Source organism: Dendrobates tinctorius, unplaced genomic scaffold, assembly GCF_039654945.1.
Source record: "Dendrobates tinctorius isolate UK_male_01 unplaced genomic scaffold, ASM3965494v1 ptg000211l, whole genome shotgun sequence".
Lineage (NCBI taxonomy): Eukaryota > Metazoa > Chordata > Amphibia > Anura > Dendrobatidae > Dendrobates > Dendrobates tinctorius.
Window position 1 is genome coordinate 1,008,971 of NW_027361878.1, and position 19,078 is coordinate 1,028,048.

The 19,078-nt window shown below is 47.1% G+C and overlaps 1 long non-coding RNA gene across 1 annotated transcript in view; it reads left to right on the forward strand.

The window, feature by feature from the left end:
* The first annotated feature begins 11,406 nt into the window (after positions 1 to 11,406).
* The window catches only part of LOC141058195 (uncharacterized), a 29,976-nt gene continuing 22,304 nt past the window's right edge, over positions 11,407 to 19,078 (forward strand). Inside the window, exons 1-3 of the long non-coding RNA XR_012222120.1 lie at positions 11,407 to 11,982; positions 12,151 to 13,145; positions 13,912 to 14,123. This is a non-coding gene — a long non-coding RNA (uncharacterized lncRNA). The remainder of the gene's footprint in view (positions 11,983 to 12,150; positions 13,146 to 13,911; positions 14,124 to 19,078) is intronic.

Below are 19,078 nucleotides of genomic sequence, written 5' to 3' on the forward strand. Positions count from 1 at the left end.
CCAGACCACATATTACCACCCCATAGTCACCGAATAATACCACATACAAGGCACAAATAACGCCGCACCATGACCAGACCACATATTACCACCCCATAGTCACCGAATAATACCACATACATGGAACAAATACTGCCGCACCATGGCCAGACCACATATTACCACCACATAGTCACCGAATAATTCCACATACAAGGCACAAATAACGCCGCACCATGACCAGACCACATATTACCACAACATAGTCACCGAATAAAACCACATACATGGAACAAATACCGCCGCACCATGGCCAGACCACATGTTACCACCATATAGTGACTGAATAATAGCACATGCAAGGAACAAATAGCGCCACACCATGACCAGACCACATATTACCACCAGATAGTGACTGAATACTACAATACTGATCATTACTTAAAAACACAATACTAAGTGCAATTGTATACAGAAAGTCTGTATTTACTGTCAGTGTACAGGTAACACACTGACTCACCAGTGACATCTCTAGCGGAAGTCCTTCATCTTTGCTTTTCTTTTTCATCCAGCACAGACCGCAATCACTTCTTCCAGCCAGGACTAGTCTCTGCATGAAATAACACAGTTACCTAGAGCATGGCTTCCAGAGCACATTCCCCACTTTTTCCCTTTCTTCTATACTACACATCTGAATACAGATGTGCACCCACCATTAATACATAATTGGTTATTATGCAACCCACCATTCCAAATAAAAATTATAATCCACCACTGTGCACCCACTAACTATAAATGCCACTTTCCCCATTTAATATATAAATTGCACCTGTACTCTTTGCCCCAATTCATTACCAGGCACTTCAACCTCAACGCCCCCCACTATGTACTTTCCGCTCTAACAATAACTCCGATTCATTATATTTACATGCCCCTCCCGCTTCAATTCATTGTCTTGTCTTTTGCACCCACCCTCTATTCATTATCAACTGCTCTACCCCACATTCAATACATCACTTACTCCCGCACACTCAAAATTCTTTATTTGTTCTCCAGATAGATCATTTGCTCTCCTCACCCCCCACCTTCAATTCATCATTTGCTCTCCTCACCCCCTCGCCTTGAATTAAATTGATGTGCCCCATCACTCACACTGAATTCGTCATTTGCAGTCCCCTGTCCTCTCCCCCACATCATCATTTGCAGTTCCCCCACTTTAATTTGAAGTTCCCTTACTTCATCCGTCGCAGTCCCCTGTCACCCCTCACTTCATCTGCTGTGCCCCTTCATCATTTGCAACCCCCTTCTATTTCATCATGTGCAGTCCCCCTTACCCCCACTTCATCATGTGCAGTCTCCCTTACCCCCCACTTCATCATGTGCAGCCCCACTCCCCCATCATCATGTGCATCACTCTTAACCCTACATCATGTGCAATCCCCTTTACCCAATTCATGTGCAGTCCCCCTTACCCCCAATTCATCCTGTGCAGTCCCCCTTACCCCCACTTCATCCTGTGCAGTCCCCCTTACCTCACCACTTCATCCTGTGCAGTCCCCCTTACCCCCCACTTCATCATGTGCAGCCCCCCTTCATCAGGTGCAATCCCCCTTACCCCCCATCAAGTGCAGCCACACTCCATCATGTACAGCCCCACTCCCCCTTCATCATGCGCAGCCCCACTAACCCAACTCCATCATGTACAGCCCTACTCCTCCCACTCCATCATGTGCAGCCCCACTGCCCCTTCATCATGTGCAGCCCTGCTCCCCCCACTCCATCATGTACAGCCCCACTCCATCATGTACAGCCCTACTACATGTACAGCCCCACTACATGTACAGCCTCACTCCCCCCACTCCATCATGTGCAGCCCCACTCACCCCCCTCCATCATGTACAGCACCATTCACCCCCCTCCATCATGTACAGCCCCATTCACCCCCCTCCATCATGTGCAGCCCCATTCACCCCCCTCCATCATGTGCAGCCCCATTCACCCCCCTCCATCATGTACAGCCCCATTCCCCCCTCCATCATGTCAGCCATATTCACCCCCTCCATCATGTACAGCCATATTCACCCCCCTCCATCATGTACAGCCCCATTCACCCCCCTCCATCATGTGCAGTCCCATTTACCCCCTCCATCATGTACAGCCCCATTTACCCCCCTCCATCATGTGCGGCCCCATTCACCCCCTCCATCATGTGCAGCCCAATTCACCCCCGCCATCATGTACAGCCCCATTCACCCCCCTCCATCATGTGCAGCCCCATTCACCCCCCTCCATCATGTGCAGCCCCATTCACCCTCCTCCAACATGTGCAGCCCCCACACCCCCTCCAGCATATGCAGCCCCACTCACCCCCCCTCCATCATGTGCAGCTATATTCACCCCCTCCATCCTGTACAGCCCCCGCACCACCCTCCATCATATGCAGCCCCATTCACCCCCTCCATCATGTCCAGCCCCATTCACCCCCTCCATCATGTGCAGCCCCATTCACTCCCCCTCCATCATGTACAGCCCCCGCACCCCCCTCCATCATGTGCAGCCCCATTCACCCTCCTCCAACATGTGCAGCCCCCACACCCCCTCCAGCATATGCAGCCCCACTCACCCCCCTCCATCATGTGCAGCCATATTCACCCCCCTCCATCCTGTACAGCCCCCACACCACCCTCCATCATATGCAGCCCCATTCACCCCCTCCATCATGTCCTGCCCCATTCACCCCCTCCATCATGTGCAGCCCCAATCACTCCCCCTCCATCATGTACAGCCCCCGCACCCCCCTCCATCATGTGCAGCCCCATTCACCCTCCTCCAACATGTGCAGCCCCCACACCCCCTCCAGCATATGCAGCCCCACTCACCCCCCCTCCATCATGTGCAGCCATATTCACCCCCCTCCATCCTGTACAGCCCCCGCACCACCCTCCATCAAATGCAGCCACATTCACCCCCCTCCATCATGTGCAGCCATATTTACCCCCCTCCATCATGTACAGCTGCCCCATTCACCCCCTCTATCATGTGCTGCCATATTTACCCCCCTCCATCATGTACAGCTGCCCCCTCACTCACTGAATTCATTTAAAAAAAAAAAAAAAAAGTTTCCTATACTTACCTCACAACTGCTCCCCAGCAGCTCCTCTCTGCAGCCAGCGTCCAGGTACATGTCGGCATCTGCATGATGACGTCATCACGCAGGCCCGACACCTGACCTGAAAGTAGAGGGAGCGGGAGCTGTGCACCTGTCAGCTGTGTGACGGCCGTGCACAGCTCCCTGCCCGATACACTGTGATGTGGGCAGCTGTATTTGCTGCCGGCCGCGTCACAGAAAAGAGGGCACGGCCGCACACAGTTCTGGATCGCGGCTGTGAATCTCCCTGGTTCGGAGAGCCGGCTGCTTTTTTATCAACCGGTTCCACCGAACCGGGGAGAACCGGCTGAATCCCACCCCTGCCCATGACAGATAACATGATAAGGGATAAAAATTCTCCATTAAATGTCACCTGCTTAACCCAGCAGGAAGTACGGCGGCGTCTAAAAATCACTAAAATTGTCAAATCCCCGGGCCCGGATGGGATACACCCCCGAGTACTGGCGTATAGCAAATGTGGTACCAATATTCAAAAAGGGGGCAAAAACTGAACTTGGAAATTATAGGCCAGTAAGTTTAACCTCAACTGTGGGTAAAATCCTGGAGGGTTTTCTAAGAGATACTATACTGGAGTATCTGGAGAAGAATAACCCTATGACCCAATATCAACATGGGTTTACAAGGGACCGTTCCTGTCAGACTAATCTGATAAGCTTTTATGAAGAGGTAAGTTCCGGACTGGACCAAGGGAATGCAGTGGACGTGGTGTACATGGACTTTTCAAAAGCTTTTGATATGGTGCCACACAAAAGGTTGATACATAAAATAAGAACAATGGGGATAGGGGAAAATATGTGTAGGTGGGTTAAGAGCTGGCTCAGGGATAGCAAAACAAAGGGTGGTTATTAATGGAGCACACTCGGACTGGGTCACGGTTAGCAGTGGGGTACCACAGGGGTCAGTTTTGGGCCCGCTTCTTTTTAACATATTTATTAATGAACTTGTAGGGGGCATAGAGAGTAGAATTTCAATAATTGAAGTTGACACTAAACTCTGCAGGGTAATCAATTTAGAGGAGGACAATTTTATATTACAGGAGGATTTTTGTAAACTAGAAGCTTGGGCTGATAAATGGCAAATGAGCTTTAATGGGGATAAATGTAAGGTCATGAACTTGGGTAGAACGAACAAGATGTATAATTATGTGCTTAATTGTAAAACAGTGGGCAAAACAGTCACTGAAAAAGACCTGGGTGTATGGGTGGACGCCAAACTCACATTTAGTGGCCAGTGTCAGGCAGCTGCTGCAAAGGCAAATAAAATAATGGGATGCATTAAAAGAGGCATAGATGCTCATGAGGAGAACATAATTTTACCTCTATATAAGTCACTAGTGCGACCACACTTAGAATACTGTGTAAAGTTCTGGTCTCCGGTGTATAAGAAAGACATAGCTGAACTGGAGCGGGTGCAGAGAACAGCGACCAAGGTTATTAGGGAGCTAGGGGGTCTGCAATACCAAGACAGGTTATTACACTTGGGGTTATTTAGTTTGGAGAATCGAAGGCGTAGGGGTGATCTTATTACAATGTATAAATATATGCGGGGACAGTACCAAGAGCTTTCTAATGATCTTTTTACTCTTAGACCTGTGACGGGGACAAGGGGGCATCCTCTACGTCTGGAGGAAAGAAGGTTTAAGCATACTCACAGAAGCGGATTCTTTACTGTAAGAGCAGTGAGACTATGGAACTCTCTGCCATATGATGTTGTAATGAGTGATTCCCTACTAAAATTTAAGAAGGGACTGGATGCCTTTCTTGAAAAGTATAATATTACAGGGTATATACACTAGTTTCCTTAATATTGTGTTGATCCAGGGAGCTAGTCTGATTGCCATATGTGGAGTCAGGAAGGAATTTTTTTCCCCAATGTGAAGCTTACTGTTTGCCACATGGTTTTTTTTTGCCTTCCTCTGGATCAACATGTTAGGGCAAGTTAGGATAGGATATGGGTTGAACTAGATGGACTTAAAGTCTCCCTTCAACCTTAATAACTATGTTACTATGCTACTAATGTCATAATAGCAACCTCGGTTTCCAATGCAGGGGTCATGGGGTCCATTCTCATCATCCCCCTTATGCACTCAGAACAGTTCCATAACATGGTGTTGCTTCCCGTAAACTTTGGTAAATTGTTAAACATGGCCCCCAGAGAGATACTGGACCTAGGTCCAACCCCAACTGCTTGGTCTGCCGCCTACATGCTGTTGGACTGCATCCTGCCAACTACGCCAAGTGTAAGGTTCTAGCAGGCACGTGGGATGCAGTGACGAGCAGGAGGCAGAGCAAGCGTTAATGGGTATTTTATAAAGAATTATTATAACAGTAAATACTCCACACAGGGAGAGAGATAATAAAGATGTACAAGGAATACACCACAATAGAGCAATAGTATGGGTACAGATAAAGGGTTAACTGTGATCACTGTGTCTGTGATTCCTGGACGGCGGAGGGTGAAGTTCCCGAACTGGTCCCAGAGAAAAGTGAAGCACTGTTTCTTAACAGTGGCAACGTATCCTGGCCTTTTCACGCGTAGTCTTGTGGTCCTGCAACAAGGTACTGCTCGAGTGGTTATCTGCGGCACTGCGGTTGGTGAACTAAGTCCCGGAGTGGAGGCTGCGGTAACGCTACCTGCTTCAGCGTGCACTGTTGGGTGAGTACTATGTTGCAGGCCAGAAGCAGTCAGCGATATGGAATGCTTTGTCTTAGTCACGTCAGAGACGATAGGAATAGTGGTCTCTAGAGGTAAGTCTGTATGCGCGGGGGAATGGAGAGCACAAAGCGGGCCTGCCTGTTGGCGTCGGTCTGTGGAGAGGGACTCAACCTTTTCCTGTTGCACACGCTGTCTTCCCGCCAAGACCCTCCTTCTGGCGCTCATCGTCCCTTTTATATTACACCCGCCCCCTGCAGTCAGGTGCAAAGGTCTCTTTCAGTCAGGAAGTCCTTCCCACAGCAACAATGGTGGAGAGAGACACCACCAGCCCGGTACATCTCCTTATATTCTCAGTACTGTTTTTTCCCGTTACCGTATATACTCGAATATAAGTCGAGTTTTTCAGCCCACTTTTTGGGCTGAAAAAGACCCCCCCTCGACTTATATTCGGGTCACGGTTCAAACTTACCTGGTCCCCGTCGTCTCCGCATTCCCCGGTATGTGTCTGCGGTCCCCTGCAGCCTGTCAGTGTCCCGGCGGCGGCGTTACAAGTCGCTGTGCGCCGCTCTCTCCCAGCACGCCGCTCTCTCCCGTCCTCCGGCAGTGACGTGCAGGGGGCGCGATGACGTGGATAGCACGCGCCCTCTGCCTGAGTCACTGAAGAGCCGGTAACGCTCAGGAGCAGCTGTCAGCAACGGAGGTGAGTATATAGTGTTTTTTTTTTTAAATTCCAGCAGGGGCAGCAGCAACGTGATAGGATTACGGTACCGGTAATCCTATCACTTGGCCAATAAATCATGCACTGTGCAGCATTTATGGGGGCATACCTGTTGTGCAGCATTACGGTATTTGGCCCACCATTACTCACTGTGCAGCATTTATGGGGGCATATGTTCTGCAGCATTACGGTATTTGGGCCACCATTACTCACTGTGCAGCATTTATGGGGGCATATGTTCTGCAGCATTACGGTATTTGGGCCACCATTACTCACTGTGCAGCATTTATGGGGGCATACCTGTTGTGCAGCATTACGGTATTTGGGCCACCATTACTCACTGTGCAGCATTTCCCACCCTAGACTTACAGTATGTAAGTATACAGTCATGGTCAAAAGTTTTGAGAATGACACAAATATTAATTTTTACAAAGTCTACTGCTTCATTTTTTCTAATGGCAATTTGCATATACTCCAGAATGTTATAAAGAGTGATCAGCTTAACAGCAATTACTTGCAAAGTCAATATTTGCCTAGAAAATGAACTTTATCCCCCAAAACACATTTCAACATCATTGCAGCCCTGCCTTAAAAGGACCAGCTAACATCGTTTCAGTGATTGCTCCATTAACACAGGTGTGGGTGTTGATGAGGACAGGGCTGGAGATCAATCTGTCATGATTAAGTAAGAATGACACCACTGGACACTTTAAAAGGAGGCTGGTGCTTGGCATCATTGTTTCTTTTCTGTTAACCATGGTTATCTCTAAAGAAACACGTGCAGTCATCATTGCACTGCACAAAAATGGCCTAACATGGAAGAGTATCACAGCTAGAAAGATGGCACCTCAGTCAACAATCTATCGCATCATCAAGAACTTCAAGGAGAGAGGTTCCCATGTTGCCAAAAAGGCTCCAGGGCGCCCAAGAAAGACCAGCAAGCGCCAGGACCGTCTCTTAAAAGTGTTTCAGCTGCGGGATCGGGCTACCAGCAGTGCAGAGCTTGCTCAGGAATGGCGGCAGGCAGGTGTGAGTGCATCTGCACGCACTGTGAGGCGAAGACTCTTGGAGCAAGGCTTGGTCTCAAGGAGGGCAGCAAAGAAGCCACTTCTCTCCAGGAAAACATCATGGACAGACTGATATTCTGCAAGAGGTACAGGGAGTGGACTGCTGAGGAGTGGGGTAAAGTCATTTTCTCTGATGAATCCCCTTTTCGATTGTTTGGGACATCTGGAAAACGGCTTATTCGGAGAAGACCAGGTGAGCGCTACCACCAGTCTTGTCTCATGCCAACTGTCAAGCATCCTGAAACCATTCATGTGTGGGGTTGCTTCTCAGCCTAGGGAATGGGCTCTCTCTCAGTCTTGCCTAAAAACACAGCCATGAATAAAGAATGGTACCAGAATGTCCTCCAAGAGCAACTTCTCCCAACCGTCCAAGAGCAGTTTGGCGATCAACAATGCCTTTTTCAACATGATGGAGCACCTTGCCATAAAGCAAAGGTGATAACTAAATGGCTCAGGGAAAAAAACATAGAGATTTTGGGACCATGGCCTGGAAACTCCCCATATCTTAATCCCATTGAGAACTTGTGGTCAATCATCAAGAGACGGGTGGACAAACAAAAACCTTCAAATTCAGACAAAATAAAAGCATTGATTTTGCAAGAATGGACTGCTATCAGTCAGGATTTGATCCAGAAGTTGATTGAGAGCATGCCAGGGAGAATTGCTGAGGTCCTGAAGAAGAAGGGTCAACACTGCAAATATTGACTTGCTGCATTAACTCATTCTAACTGTCAATATAACCTTTTGCTACTCATAATATGATTGCAATTATATTTCTGTATGTGATAAAAACATCCGACAAACACACATAAAAACCAGAGGCCAGCAGATCATGTGAAAATATAATATTTGTGTCATTCTCAAAACTTTTGGCCATGACTGTATACGGTATTTTGAACATTTTGCAGTAAAACTAATAGAAAGCATATTCAAAAAGTATTTGAAGGATTTTTATGTGGATTTACAGTAACTTAATGCCCACTGCAACCCCTCACAATGTATGATGACCCCACAGCCCCTCACACAGTTAGATGCCCCCCACAGCACTTCACACAGTATGATGCCCCCACAGCCCCTCGCACAGTTTGATTCCCCCACAGCCCCTCACACAGTATGATGACCCCACAGCCCCTCACACAGTTAGATGCCCCCCACAGCACTTCACACAGTATGATGCCCCCACAGCCCCTCACACAGTATGATACTCCCCACAGCCCTTCACGCAGTTTGATGCCCCCACAGCCCTTCACACAGTATGATGCCGCCACAGTACATGCTCTCCCCACACAGTTTAATGCCCCCACAGCAGCCTCACCTACACAGTATGTTTCCCCTATAATATATTCCGCCACATATTTTGGTAACCCCCAACTAAGTTCCTCACAAACACACATAGTACTTCCACATAAGCATCACACTTGTCTGATACCTGCCTTGCCTTGTGGCTTCTCTTGTCTTACTGAACTTATTCCTATTGTCAGTGTATGTACAGCCTGAAAATTCCATTAAGACAATTAAAAGGGTGCCTTCAGCACAATATCAGGGGAGAGCGCAGACGTTGAAAGCAAAACAAGTCATGTTAAAAGAGGAACACAGTAATTGAGATGAACAGGATATTGACACGTTCCCCCCTCATGTTCTCCTTTATAGGTTTAAAACAGGTGGATCCAGTTGTCCCACATGGGATGTCCTTTTTCAGTGATCAGACTTTGAAGAGAGTTATTCACATCTACCCAGGCATTCAGACTTCAGTCTTAGGCCGGAGTCACACTAGAGAGGAATATGGATGAGTTCTATGTGATAAAACATCACATATCACTCGGACCAGTATTTATCTATGGGGCAGCTCCCATCACTGTTTTTTTCTCGGCCGTATTACATGTGCGAGTGAAACCGCAGCATGCTGCAATTTTCGGCGTATATCGGCTGAGACTCGCCAATGAAAGTCTATGGGTGCGAGAGAAAAAAAAAAAAAATTGCACACCACATGGACCACCCGTGTGACTTGCGAGACATACTCAAGCAATTTCCAGGTGACAGGAAATTGCCTCATTCACTATCAGCCAATAAATAGGGTTGCTGATTAGGATTTAAATTAATTTCAGGCCATGGATCTGTTATATGTCCATTTTGCAAGGCTGCGATAAAATCACGGCATATGCATCACATACGGATGTCACACGGATACTTAGATGCGAGGAAATCGCATCCTCTCATTTCAAACTGATTACGCATGGATCACCATGCAGAGAAGATTGGTGCGATTCTCGGCCATCAGAATTGGACCGATTTTTTACACGTTAAGTGTGACTCCAGCCTTAGAAAGTTATTCACGTAGGACCCAGAAGATTTGAGACCACCTTGTCGTTGGCAGATGGGCATGCATGAATTGGCCAAATTATGTGCTAAACATCTCATTTTTTTCTAGTATCCAGAAGCAGTATTCCTATCCATAGTTCATATACTTAACATTGACGTGCTTTAGCACTGTAGGGAAGGTGACCTGACGGACGGACTTGTCTGTAGGGAGAGAAGGGATGGTTGGTGCACTGAAGATGGATGCTTGTAATAGTAGAAGGGAAACAGCTGGGGAAAATGGAATAGGAGTGCAGTACCTGTTTGATCACAAGATGGCAAGAGGGAGCGTGAGAACAGGACTTGACAGCAGCTTAAGGCTACGAAAACGCTTAGTCATGGGGGGCGGGGAGACAGGAACCCACAAGGGGATTTCCCGAGCAGGGAGATAAATAGGACAGGAGAGGGTTCCAGAGGGTTCCAGTCCTGGGAGGAGCTCAGGAGGAGAAGAGACAGTGAAGGAGAATGGACAGCAGTGGAGAGCTCGACCAGGGGACTGAGGAGAAAAGACAGTTGGGGGTGGCCCCGACACGAAGAACCGCAGAACAGACGAGGCCCCGGGGGTACCAAATGGACGACGACCTCGGACTGGTGAAGCGCTGGTGGTAGATAGGCCTAGGGCAGCCCCAGTGAAAGAGCCGCGAGGAACGTCACTACCACAGACGGAAGGTGCAGGTACCCGGGCCTGAATACGGAGAGCTGTGAAAGTGCTGCGGTGTATGGCTACGGTTGTCAGGAGGATGGCCAATAAACTCGGACCTGCTGTACCCGAAATCTGCCTCCATCTCGTGTCTGTGTCGTCTGTTCGCGGCAAGCAGTGGACCACCCCCCAATCCAGGCCATTACCACAGCACTACGAAGTGCAAGTTTGTTTATTGAATATGAAGGTGGCTGCTCCTAATATGCACCTATTCACACTAGCTTGGAAGTGCCACATAGTCTTTTGTCATCATCAAAATGAACCATTTCCAGAGTTGGATAAGCAATAATCCTAAAGGGAAACACAATGTAATGTCTTATTATAAGAAAGTAGATACAAACCTATTACTTCTACTACATTTTGAAATATTGTCACTGTTAGTTTTGCAGTTTAAAGGAGTTGTCCCACTCATAACTTATTATTTGTGCACAGGATATGACTTGTATATGACAAGTTGCTGATCGATGCTTTTCCGATATCTGAGTCAATATGTATTTACAGTCTCCACTAAAAACAAAGTGTTTGCCATTAGTGATGAGCGAGTATACTCGTTGCTCAGGTCTCCCCAAGCATGCTCGGGTGTCCTGCGACTATTTTGGTGTGCTCGAAGATTTAGCTTTCACCGCCTCAGCTGCATTATTTGCAGCTGCTAGACAGCCTGAATACATGTGGGAATTCCATAACAAACAGGCATTCCTCACATGTATTCAGGCTGTCTAGCAGCCACAAATCATGCAGCTGCGTCGACAGAAACTAAATCTCCGAGCATGCCAAAATACTCAGAGACCACCCGAGCAACGAGCATACTGGCTCATCACTATTTGCCATCAAAGGTAATAGTTTTGGTGAGATGAGATTTTCAAAACCCATACACATATTCTGAAAAAAAAATCAGCTCAGAAAAATGTGTGGCTAATTTTCAATTTCATCCTAACGTACAATTTGAGCTGAAATTCCACATTGTAATGAGAATTTTATCCGATAGCTCCAACATATTCTCCAGCACTTTACAATTAAGTGAGGATGTGTACAGGCAATCGACTATCGCATAGTCTGACTGTTCTGTCCAGCCATATAATTGCTGTCTAGAAAGTCATTTCTGTGTGTATTAATCCTTCATATATTTCATACTGTAAGGTAACAGCACCACCTGCTGGCCGTTTAATGCATAGATTCTAGTTTAATTTGCAATGTATTGTGGGATTATTCCTGTTACACCATAGTCTTGTTTATGACACTGTGTGGGGAACAGCAGCCTTTATTCCACCACGTGTCTTCGGAGAATGTACACCATTCGTGATCTTCATACTTCTTAAACAGCCTGCTCTAAGCCTAGTTGGTAAGCACTATCTAGGTGTTATAATCCTGTCTTTATAACGTTGTTGTATTAAATAGGTAATCATCAGCTATGTGTTACCTCATGGTACCTATGTATTGCAGACTATCTGTATTTTTATACTCTGTGTAGTTATATATTCTGAAATGCTCCTGTTATTGCATCCTATAGTTTCACCCTTTCCTGTCACATCTGCAATCAATAAAAGAAGGTTACAATTTTGCAGCCTCTTTTTCTTAAAGAAGACAGGGGGTTTAGCTACATGTCTCATAGCAGGATGTGCAAACGTGTATGAGGACAGTATAGTGAAACAACTGCTGAGAACAAGCTCAGAAGATCTGACGTTACAGAGCCCGCCATTATCCAAGCATACGGTTATTGCATACGGATATTGCAGCAACCTCCTAACGTTCGGACCGAATAATTGGACCATACGGAGCCAGCCATTATCCACGTAGAGCCGACAAAGGGATATCACAGCGGCTGCCTAACTGTTGAATCATGTCTCATGGACGAGCATCCTCTTTCAAGACGAGATCACGAGTTGGTTCCTCCTAGACATCATCTGTCAGCAATGCCGCCGCTATTGCCCGCGCAAAAGCTGAATCGGCAAAAGCAAGAAGCACCTTTGCTGAGCAAGAGATACAATTGAAACTTCATCAAGCATCCCTGGATGCAGAAAAAGCACGCCAACAAGCATGCCTGGATGAAGAGAAAGCATGCCTTGAAGCAACATTACAGAAACTTGCTATTGAAAAAGAAACAGCAGCTGCCATAGCAGAAGCAGAAGCCTTAGAAGCTGCCGTATATTCTGACGACGAACACAGCAGGCGCAGCAGTGTGCTAGGCCTACAGCAAGTTACTCACGATCCATTGCAGCATACTGCAGAGTACGTCCATCAGCATTCCAAATCAAATGAAGATCCAGACCCACAGGCGAAGACAGAGCATTTTGTCAACTAGTCAAGCCAACCAGATAATTCGGACCCCCAGAAAGCCAACTATCAGTCTCCCTACCAAAAGCAAGGAAATACACATTGGGATGATACTGACTACAATAATCTTTCTCCAGAACAGAAGATCCGGAATCTGTCCCGGCTTAAAGACAATCCCTTCGCTTCAGAAAGGTACTACAGCAGTTGGACCAAACCAGAGACATCTAACAGGTATGATTGCACAGCACACATGTACTCTGACAACACTCCATCAGCTGGCATCAGTGCCAATCAAGCCATGATGGACTTTGCCAAGTTCCTTGCTCAACGTGAGTTGGTCACTAAGGGACTTGTAAAGTTCAGCGATCGAGCTGAAAACTACAGGGCTTGGCGAGCCTCCTTCAAAAATACCATAAGAGACATAGGTCTATCATGTAGTGAAGAAGTGGATCTTTTGGTAAAATGGCTAGTAAGTGAGTCTGCCGAACACGCAAAGAGAATCAGAGATATTAATGTAAATTATCCAGATGTCGGCCTCAAACGAATTTGGAATAGACTTGATGAATGCTATGGCTCAGTAGAGGTTATAGAAAGTGCCTTGTTTAAAAGAATAGGGGACTTTCCTAGAATAGTGAACAAGGATTATTCAAAGCTCAGAGAACTAACTGACTTGTTAATGGAGTTATGTGTAGCAAAAGCAGAAGGAGATCTTGTGGGGTTGACATATCTCGACACTGCTAGAGGTGTGAACCCCACCCCATAGTTCAAAAACTCCCATGTAACCTTCAAGACAAATGGGTTACATATGGTTCTAGGTATAAACAGACTTACAATGTACCATTTCCTCCATTCAATGTGTTTGTAGATTTTGTCTCAGAACAAGCAAAAATTAGAAATGATCCTATCTTTGATTTCATGCTGTCATGTGCCAATAACTCTGTTAGTAAACCTTGCAGAACAACTGTAGAGGTCCACAAAACTAACATTTCTTCCACAGGTTCAGTTCGCAAAAAGTTCAGCTCCGGTCAAGGAGAAGACAAATCCAAAGACCCAAGCAGGCAGTGTCCCTTACACAAGAAGCCGCATTCCTTACTTAAGTGCAGAGCTTTCAGAGAAAAGTCATTGGAAGAAAGGAAGGCCTTCCTTAAGGAGAACCGCATCTGCTACAAATGCTGCTCTTCAACATCCCACTTCGCCAGGGACTGTGAGGTTAGTGCAAGGTGTACTGAATGTGACAGCACTGAACATAACTCAGTTCTACACACTGGACCACCATCGGATGCTTTGCCCCAAGAGCATAGCGGGGAACTGAATTACTCAAATACTGACACTCCAGCCATTACTTCCAAGTGTACAGAAGTTTGTGGAAATCTCATAGGAGGCAAGTCCTGCTCTAAAATTTCCCTAGTGAGAGTTTACCTGGCAGATGAAAGGGACAAAGCCATCAAAGTGTACGCGATTTTAGATGATCAGAGTAACAGGTCATTAGCCAAGTCTGCCTTCTTTGATAGCTTTAACGTCAGAGGACCCAGTGCCCCCTACTCTTTGAAAACTTGTGCCGGCATAGTAGAGACAGCTGGTAGGAGAGCAACAGGCTACATGGTGGAGTCTATAGATGGCCAAATGCGTCTGCCCTTACCAACCATATTGGAATGTAACCAGATTCCTCACAACAGGTCAGAGATACCTACGCCTGAAGTGGCATCGTATCATCCTCATCTGAAGCGTATAGAACACCTGATTCCTAACCTTGACCCAGAGGCTCAAATAATCTTGCTCCTAGGGAGAGATATTCTACAAGTTCACAAGGTTAGACAACAGATCAATGGCTCGCACAATGCTCCATATGCTCAGAGACTCGACCTTGGGTGGGTCATTGTAGGAGAGGTCTGTTTAGGAGGTGCACACAAACCGGCAGTGGTTAACAACATGTTTACCAGGACTCTCGAGAATCGACGTCCATCTCTCCTTCAACCATGTGAAAATCACTACTTCATAAAGAAGTTGCTACACAGCACTTCAGCACCAAGTATCTTAGGCTGGTTTCACATTTGCGTTTTTTTGCGCTGGAAAAAAACGCATACGTGCGCATGCGTTTTTTCCCCTATATTTAACATGGGTGCGCATACCTGCGCGCTGGCATGCGCACGTATGCGATTTTCATGCGCTGCGTTTTTTTGGGGTGTGCGTTTGTATTTTCCAGACGCAGCATGTTGCATTTTTTGGCCCTGCAAAAAAGCGCATGCGCACGTATGCGCACGTTTTGCGCTAAAAATGGCCATTATAGCCTATGGATGCGCATACGTGCGCACTGGCATGCGCATGTAAGCGTTTTTTTAGCGCTGCGTTTTTTTGGTGGTGTCCACTTGTTGTACTAGTTATAATCTTCTAAAGTCAAAAAAAAAAAGTCTATATAAAAGGAGGTGCCTGCCAAAACTCTGCCACTACTACACTGACAGATTGGAGAGCAGACAGTCAACAAGGAACCCATCTTCTATCAGCGAAGAATGTGAGTATATTACATTATATGCCTGTCCTTTTAAATTATGTATGTACTAATGATTTTTATTATTTTTACATGCAGTATGTCTTCAGAATCCGAGTATTCCCCATCGCGGCAGGAATTGGCGCAAGCAGACCGTGAGGTGATTATTTTCGTGCATCTGGTAAGTATATCTGCTGCTTCTCCAAATCTCTTACGTTTTTTTCAACTTTTTTAAGACATCGTCATCATCATCTTCTGCGGACGGGACTAGTGAGGGCGAAGAGCAGGAGCAGTGAAGCCAAGTCCCGGTGGTGATACGGAATGTATGTATCAAATGATTTGTAATGTTCTTTATTTTTTATCTTCTATTTTTACTCTTTTTTATGTTTCTTTTTTTGTAACTTTTTATTCAATTTAAATTTGATTATTCTAATGAATGTGTTTTGTCTAGGTTCCACAACGGGATGAAGACGTCTACCTGGATAATGAGCAGCTCATCAGCCTGGTCCAGGAGCGTTCGCTGTTGTGGGACAGCCGTGACCGGCTGCACAAGGACATTGTGGTGACCCGGCGGCTATGGAATGAGGTGGCCGCAGCGTTGATGGATGGCTGGGACAGCGCCACAGCATCCTCCAAAAAGGCGTTTAGTGAGTATTTCCCTGCTCTGTATTGTGCCGCAGTGACTGTTGTCCTTGACGGCACTGTTGGGTTTCGTGCTAGGCATATTCTAGCAGGAAACCCAACAGTGTCATCGGGGTCTACAGTGACTGCTTTGAGTATTGTATTGCTACATTGTGCCGCAGTGACTGTTGTCCTTGACGGCACTGTTGGGTTTCGTGCTAGGTGTATTCTAGCAGGAAACCCAACAGTGTCATCGGGGTCTACAGTGACTGCTTTGAGTATTGTATTGCTACATTGTGCCGCAGTGACTGTTGTCCTTGACGGCACTGTTGGGTTTCGTGCTAGGTGTATTCTAGCAGGAAACCCAACAGTGTCATCGGGGTCTACAGTGACTGCTTTGAGTATTGTATTGCTACATTGTGCCGCAGTGACTGATGTCCTTGACGGCACTGTTGGGTTTCGTGCTAGGTGTATTCTAGCAGGAAACCCAACAGTGTCATCGGGGTCTACAGTGACTGCTTTGAGTATTGTATTGCTACATAGTGCCGCAGTGACTGTTGTCCTTGACGGCACTGTTGGGTTTCGTGCTAGGTGTATTCTAGCAGGAAACCCAACAGTGTCATCGGGGTCTACAGTGACTGCTTTGAGTATTGTATTGCTACATTGTGCCGCAGTGACTGTTGTCCTTGACAGCACTGTTGGGTTTCGTGCTAGGTGTATTCTAGCAGGAAACCCAACAGTGTCATCGGGGTCTACAGTGACTGCTTTGAGTATTGTATTGCTACATTGTGCCGCAGTGACTGTTGTCCTTGACGGCACTGTTGGGTTTCGTGCTAGGTGTATTCTAGCAGGAAACCCAACAGTGTCATCGGGGTCTACAGTGACTGCTTTGAGTATTGTATTGCTACATTGTGCCGCAGTGACTGTTGTCCTTGACGGCACTGTTGGGTTTCGTGCTAGGTGTATTCTAGCAGGAAACCCAACAGTGTCATCGGGGTCTACAGTGACTGCTTTGAGTATTGTATTGCTACATTGTGCCGCAGTGACTGTTGTCCTTGACGGCACTGTTGGGTTTCGTGCTAGGTGTATTCTAGCAGGAAACCCAACAGTGTCATCGGGGTCTACAGTGACTGCTTTGAGTATTGTATTGCTATATTGTGCCGCAGTGACTGTTGTCCTTGACGGCACTGTTTTTTTTTTAACAACAGTGGACAAAGTCCGAACACGTTGGCGTTCGATCAAGGACCGCTTCAACAGTGATGTTCGTGCTGAGGGCCAGGTTCGCAGTGGATCTGCGTCAAGGACCAGAACTAGATACCGTCACTATCACGCGTTGCAGTTCCTAAGACCGGTCCTTGCCACGAGATCGTAAGTATTATAAATTTTGGGTTTTTATTTTTATTAATCTGTGTTTTTCTAATCCACAGCTGATGCTTCTTGTAAAGGAATGGTAGTAATGATTTTCCTTTCTTCCACAGCACCTGGAGCAGCACCCTGCAACCTGGCCCTGGAGCGGTCCTTCCTCGGACGTCCTCTGACCCGTCCCAGCCATCCGACAGCCAGGAAGCACCTTGCAGGTCAACCACACACACAGCTGGTGACCAGGAAGCTGGGCCATCAGGTGTTCCCCTGTCCCAGGTCTCTGCCACTGGTTATGCGGGCACTACCCGCCAGCGGCAGAGGGCCTTGGACAGGAATGTCTTGCCCGAGTTTATGCATTTGAGCGAGGCCTTTAATTCCAGCCTCAAGTCACTGTCCAACAGAGTTGAAAGCGGTTTTGCACTCATGGAACGTGGTTTTAACCACTTTGAACACCGCTTCAATTCTGTAGAACAGCGCCTTGACCGTCTGGAGGCCGACCTCAACAGACCAGCACACCATTTTTTAGTAAGATTGAAAAGGGCATGGCGGAACACCTTAGTCCTGAGCAACAGCTGAATGTGCTGCAGGCCTGCAACAATGCTTTCTTGCAGGCTATGCAGCATAATCGGTACGGTCAGCAGTCAGTGGTGTCATTTCCACCTGTGCCACCATTGACTCGCTTCACCTCACTACCGACTTGTGCTGCATACCACTGCACAGACACCTCTATTCAAAGCCAGGACACCCACCGTTACACCACCACAAGTCTGAGTGCAGCTGGTCACTTCACCGACACCACCATGGCAAGCGCTGCTCCTGTCTGGAGCACCACCGCCACTCCCATGCATGCGTGGAGCTCAGCCACTACTAGGCAAACATGGAACAGCCCTGCCGCTACAACAACATGTAGTAGCCCTGCCACCACCACTCTGCAAACCTGGACCATCACTGCCGCCACCAGTCCTCCTGCAAGGACGAGCACTGCCAACGAAGAGCAGCAGCAGCAGCCACCTCAGCAGCAGCAGCCACCTCAGCAGCAGCCACCTCAGCAGCAGCAGCAGCCACCTCAGCAGCAGCAGCCACCTCAGCAGCAGCAGCAACCACCTCAGCAGCAGCAGCAGCCACCTCAGCAGCAGCAGCAGCCACCTCAGCAGCAGCCGCCACCTCAGCAGCAGCAGCAGCCACCTCAGCAGCAGCAGCAGCCACACCAGCAGACGGGGGACCTACATTCAATATTTGCCCCTAGTTCAAGGCAAAATCTATCAAGGCGGGCATTGGGCCAAAGTCGGTCCAGGCACACAAGCCTACAGCGACATGCCATTACAACTAATGTACCTGAACAGATTTCCTCTCCTCCAAGTGTTCCTAGTTTAATTCCCTTAACTGGACTACCTTCCCCCACAAGTTTTGTTGCCCCTTCCCCTCAAACACCGTCTTCAACTGCAAGTGTTGCATATTCCCTGCACACCCCCAAATTGAAACCATCTGCCCCCAAACGCCGGAAAAAATAATTTTTTGGTTTATTTTTGTGATTAAAAATAAATTTACATTTGTGGTTCACCATTACAAAGTTTCATTAATATTGTTTGCGCCGCTCACACACACTGTTGAAACTTGTCTTAAAAATAAGTTTCTTTCTAGTTTCACATGTTTGTTTTTTGTGAAACAAGATGCTAGTTGTTAAAAATCGAGTTAT